The 6,000-nt window shown below is 40.2% G+C and overlaps 1 long non-coding RNA gene across 2 annotated transcripts in view; it reads left to right on the top strand.

The window, feature by feature from the left end:
* Positions 1-313: 313 nt before the first annotated feature.
* The window catches only part of LOC132330109 (uncharacterized), a 57,735-nt gene continuing 52,048 nt past the window's right edge, over positions 314-6,000 (top strand). For both annotated transcript variants that reach the window (XR_009487223.1, XR_009487222.1), the window contains exon 1: positions 314-440. This is a non-coding gene — a long non-coding RNA (uncharacterized LOC132330109). The remainder of the gene's footprint in view (positions 441-6,000) is intronic.

Here is a 6,000-nt window from a genome sequence, read left to right as displayed (position 1 = left end):
TCTCCTGTCAGTGCTGCAGACCAAACTGACATGGCAACCACTGGTGTTCATTGCTGAGCTTGGCACCAGGATGCAAAGGAGCCACAGAACATTCTGCAATTGACAGAAGTGGTGTGCAATGGGCTGCATGCTCTTTCAGAGTTGTTTTCTCTCTTGAAAGGCACCTGTCTCTGGAAAGCTGACAGAGGTCAAGGTGTGATTTCAGCGTCCCTTAAGCCCTGCAGTAGTGTTAGTGACATTTAAGAGCACAGAAATCACTCCCACCTGCCTGCACAAAGCTGCCTCTTTGTCTCAGGAGCCACAGCAGAGTTTGAGAGACAGAAATGGGTGGAGAATCACAGCAGAAGTGGTGGATGCTCATCAGTTGCAAAGCTGTGACTCTACCCAGAAAACAGCATGAGACATTGAAGTGTCATTCCTACCTCACCTGTGAGATCCAGGTTTGTCAGACTTTCTTTTGACTCACTATCAACAACTTCAGCTTGTGACTGTGACTTTCTGTTTCTTCAAACACCCAGTGTGTAATCATGTCCTTTCTAAAATCTGATTAATTTCTCATGGTCTGCCTTACTGCTTGCTCATACTTCTGATCCCTCTTTTGCTATTTTCAGCCTACCCAAAGAAAATTTGTGTGATATATTAGTACGATCACAAGTAGCTCAAAAGTTGTAATGATTCCTGCTTTTAAACATAGGTGTTAGAAAAAATTATCCAGGCAGATAATCCTGGACATCCCAATAAAGGCACCACAATTATTCAAAATATCAGGGCCCAGTCGTGGCTGTTGAATGAGTATCTTCTCTACATTTAGAGCAGATCCATAGCTGCTGTATGACTCCACTGAAATGAAGGGAGAATTATCTTCTACTTCACTTTGTAGACATAAAAATATTCATTTTCTTGTGCAAGGCATCAAGGGTCACTGCATTAAAGGGCATAATTCACAGGAAGAGCTGTACACCCATATTAAGGACCGAATTTGGCCACCCATATAAACACAATTCTATATAAATACTAAAGAACTGGTTTTTTCTTCCCTTGATTGTTCTAGTGAGACCAAAAAAATCATCAGAAGGTGAATCAGTCTTGCAGCTGATACTTGCCAAGACATGAAAATATGGGGATGGCCTGTGAAATAAGAGGCAATGGGAATAAGAGTGAAAACAAAGGAATTGTTCAAAACTACTAGATGCTATTGCATGATAATGGAAAATACCAAAACCTATGAATGTTGCATCTGGATTGCTGTCTGCCTTTCTTTGGGAACACTCATATGTGTTTAAAGTGGAAATTAATGAAGATAAAATTAAAACACTTGTAATGTAAAATATTACATGCTTTCTCATAGGATTGAGATGTAGCACTCAAGAGGATTAGCTCATAAAAAGTCAGATAATCCTCACTGGTGGGATAAATATAACTTATAGAAATTCCTGAAGCATGCTCTGCAGAAGCATTTCACTAAAATTAATTTAGCAATAATATTATAATTCCTGCAGACATATTTTTCAGAAGTTGTTAAAGATCCATCCAAGTCATGCAAAGCATTATTTTCTAATGTACCTAAATTTCTTCAAGGACGAGGGCTGTCCTCAATGATGAGGAGTCAAATTGAAATGAAAGCTAGGGAAAAGAAACTTAGGTAACTAATCTGCATGAGGGTTTACAGCCTGCTGTGAGCAGTCAGGTGTGCATGTCCAGCACACACAGCTGAAGAAGGTTTGGACAGTGAGAAATAACTTTGATATTGGCTTAGCAGTATCAGCAATGGACAAAATGGGTGAGTTTGAGAAGCTGGAGCAGTTTGTAGAAGCAAGTAAAACACAGTTAGGTAAAACAATAATGGAGAAGAAATCATGAGTTGAACACAGGAGCTGGAGTGGTAGGGAGGTTCTGGAGAGAACACCAAAGATTCATGGGCTTGAGCTGTGATGTACATCAATGATGTGGGAAAGTGGGGAGAAAACAGAAGAAATATTGTGGGTAGAACTGGATTGGGTTCAAATCACTTTCCTGATCAGCAGCAGCAAAGTTATTTATCAACATACTGGAGGCTGACTCTCAATCTCATCTTTGTATTGGAGCAGGGATGACTTGAATCCAGTAAATTCTTGATTTTGTGCAAGTGAAAATTAACAAGTGGCTGGAATGTGCATCTTTAAGTCAAGGGGGAAAGTGTCACAGGGAAGTGTTCTGGATTTACTTGGTTGGGTGATGCATAGTCTGGAAAATCTGATTTATACCAACCAATTAAAAAATATACTGTTTTATTTATCCAGAGGAGAATCACAAGGTGATTTATGAAATGTCTGCATAGGGAGAAATAACTGCTCTCAAAATCTAGTATTTTAGCAAAAAAGGTACAGTGACATCTAATGCTTAGAAGATGATGCTGAAAAAGTTCCCATGAGAATGAAGATGTAACCTCTTAAGCAATGAAGAAAATAATTAATCTGAACAAGTGTACTAGCCCATTAAATTCATGTTTACATGTATTATCAACAAAATCATTGATTTTCCATTAAGCAAGGGTTACAGGCATCACTAATTTCTTATTTGCAAACTTACTGATTTTAAAATATATTTTATAAAATAATTGGAAAATATAACATGCACAAAATTACTTTTTTTTTTTTTCAACACTCAAATTCTTGGATAGAAATTATTTTCTTTTATGTGTCCTGAGAAACAGACTCTTTATAACATTGTGATAGGGATGATTTAAACAGAATTTGGACAGAGCAACAGAGCAGGTGTGAGGCTGTGAGTGCATAAAACCTATTATTGTTTATTGTAGCACTGATTTTTGCAGCATATATATCACTGAAATTCAGATTTCTTTACTTCTATCCTATGGCCCAGATTCCTCACCTGTCAGTTTCATGCAGGCATCTCAAACAATGGCAAAATGGCAAAATAATTTTTTTATAGTGACTCCCAACAATATTATTCAATTATTTTATTAGTTTTCTGTTCACTTACAAAATGACAACATTGCATTTGAATGGAGCTGATGGGTTGAAAAAATCTTTTATGCAGCGTAGAATAATTTCTTGTAGGCAACAGATTCATGTTTATTTTTCCAAGTATAATGGCACTCCTCTAGGTCAGTAAAAAGCCCTCTGTCTCTTTTGAGGCAAACCTCTTGCTGCAGCTGAGGACTGAATCCCACAACTGAGTAAATATTTTATTTTCATATATCACCACTTGCACTGTAATACAAACTTTTCAAGGTAAATATCTTCAGAAATTGCAATTGTGATACCTGAATGTGTTGGAGTCAGACTCTGCAGTGCAGAATCAAAAGTAAATAGTGAATCCTAAAGTGCTTTGGATTTCTACTTGCTGTAATTTTGGTTTGACAGCTCTGGGGAAGCAGAAACCAGAGGTGCCAGGAGGCACAAAGCTGCTGCACTACAGCCCTTAGAGAGATGCTAAGCCTTGTAAGTAGTAGTATCAATTTTTTGCCCAGAAATAGCAAGATTTTGTGTCTGGAGGAGCAGGATGGAGCTTCAACCAGCAGCCACCTGGGCTGAAAGACTTTGTGATTAAACCCAGGACAAAAGGTGAACCTGGGTTTAGCTTGAAAAAACAACAGTTTCTTCCTTTTGGCATCTGAAGGAATAAAACCTTAGACAAGGTGTTCAAGTGCCCACCTCTCGTGCAGAATATTGTGGTATTACTCACAAACCCAGCTTTGGCACTTGGATAAATGGCTGAATTTTCAGGGAGGTTGGAACACCTTAATTTTTACACCAGTCAGTCCAGCCCAGGTCCCAGGGTGAAATGGGTTTTGCAGGAGGTGGGATTTAAAAGGGAAGGAGGGTGCACTGAGCAGGGTCCTGCCTGCCCACGGGAACCTCTGTGGAATTGCAACACTGCAAGGGCAGCATCAGCCCCATTCTCAGAGACTCACTGCAGCTAATGGAACAGAAAAACAGCCCAGCATGCAATGACTAAACCTTTAATTACCTCTCTGAATGATGGAGAGAGGCTAAAATCTGATAAACATGCTTAATTGCTGGCAATTACAAAAAAAAAAAAAAAAAAAGGTGCATTTTTGAAATACAGGCCAGTATTTTGCAATATTGTTTCAACATTGTGATGACAACTGCACTGCTCTTAGGAAGGGGTTGACAGGAAATTTCTTCTCTTAATTTTAGAGGAGCAGGATTAGACCCAGTGTTGCAAGGAATGGACACCTTCAGCAAAAGCTCAGTGTGGGATTGGTGCAACTTGGAAATCTTTCTTTCATCCATTCTTTGGTTAAGGAGATCCCTGTTTGTAAGATGTGGCTTTTCTTTGGAAATAACTGTGAGTTCTGCCAGGGAATCATGGCTTGTGTTTGCAGATAAAAGCAGTCCCCTGAGCTCCAGCAGGATTTCTTGCAGGTGACTAAATAGCTGTGGCTGTTCTATTGCTCCCCAAACTCTACAGTCCTCTCTTATCTTTACTCAATTTCTTTACTTAATTTCTTATGAGAAAACTCATGAATGCTTGTTACAAAATAGTCTTAATAAGTTACTGGCAAAACTTGAAAGAAGAATAAGATTTTCACTGATTTCTGTGTTCAGTGAGAGTAATAGTAATAAAAAGGTGGTGTTGCCTATAAAATTGGCAAAACCAGAAAAAATAATCCCCCAGCTGATTTAATACGTGCAGCCATTGATTCAACATCCCTAAAGTTTGATTGATAATGTAACCCATCAAAATCTCAGAGTGGGCCATCTAAGAGTGCATCTAATCTTACTGAAACCAGACACAATGGATTTAGAGGATGGCTGAAAAGTTCAGGGGTTACTCAGGAGAGGGAATGAAGCATCAGCCACTGCCATGATTTGAGGCTGTGTTTGAAAGGAAAGGCTTCTTAAGGCTTCAAATCTTTCCTTGCCTGATTATGTGAAAAATAAAATTTGTAATGGACATATAACCAGTCTAAGTGTTTCCTGTATCAGCATACTCCAGCATCATCTGAGAACCCCATCACCTCATATATATTTAGTGTTTCAATGAAGTGGGAAAGAACTGATATCTCCAGATGGGGTTGGAGGAAAAGGCTCTCAAATGATGAATTTAGAGATGGGGAGGAAAGGTATTGAGAGACTGAGTAATATACTGAAATCTGGGCAGAGGAAAAAAGTGAATCCAGGTGCTCCTGCCCTCTCACCTGCTCTTCTCTTGCAGGTGCCATTCTGCTGGGAGGTGAAATTCATCCTGCTGCAGTGACACAACCAAGGTTTGCAGGATCTAAGTCCTTGACCTCAGTTCAGATTCTGCTGCCTCTGCTCCCTTGCTCTGCTTCCTCCCTCTAGTCAAGCCCACCTTCTGTAAAAATGTGATGTGCAGCCACAGCAAAGGAAGATTTTTGCAGATACCTCATCAGACAAAGGCTGGCATTTACAAAGGCATGAGACCACGCTCTGAAATGCAGGAAGTTAAACACCTAGCTGGAGCTAGATGGCTCATCTGGCCTCCAAAGCCCTTCACCTGGTCGTCAGGTCTTTAAAAAATAGCAGGTGGCTCTTAAAAAGTCCCCTAGTGGTGGATACAATTACAGGGAGAGCAGTATGGAAAGGCTGAGTGGGAGAGAATGCAGGTTGTCAGGTGTTGCACTGGAGGGTCTGCAAGGTCCTTGGCAGACAGAAGAAAGGCAGTGTGGCTAATGAGGTGAATTTGTTTTATATATTTTGTTCTAGGAGGAAATAAAGCTGGGAGCCTGAAGAGAAAGGGGCTGGAGAAAGCTGGAGCATGTTGCTGAGTGTGTGCAGGGCTGCACCTGCTTGGAGGGGGCTCCCAGGGATCCCCAGGCCGGGGGAAAAGGAGTCAGGGCTGTGGGAAGAATTGGCTGGGGCTGCAGAGGGACATTAAACATGAGGCTGTTGCATTTTACTGTGGTCTATAAGATATTTAGTATGCTCTACACTCAGATGTGATGCTGATAAAATGTCTGTGTTTGCTTGGGCTTTTATAAGAAAGAAAAAGACTTTGCTAAGTGTTACA

The sequence above is a fragment of the Haemorhous mexicanus genome, chromosome 7 (genome assembly GCF_027477595.1).
Source record: "Haemorhous mexicanus isolate bHaeMex1 chromosome 7, bHaeMex1.pri, whole genome shotgun sequence".
Classification (NCBI taxonomy): Eukaryota; Metazoa; Chordata; class Aves; order Passeriformes; family Fringillidae; genus Haemorhous; species Haemorhous mexicanus.
Note: the sequence above shows the minus strand (reverse complement) of the source record. Positions and strands in the feature narration are given on the sequence as shown.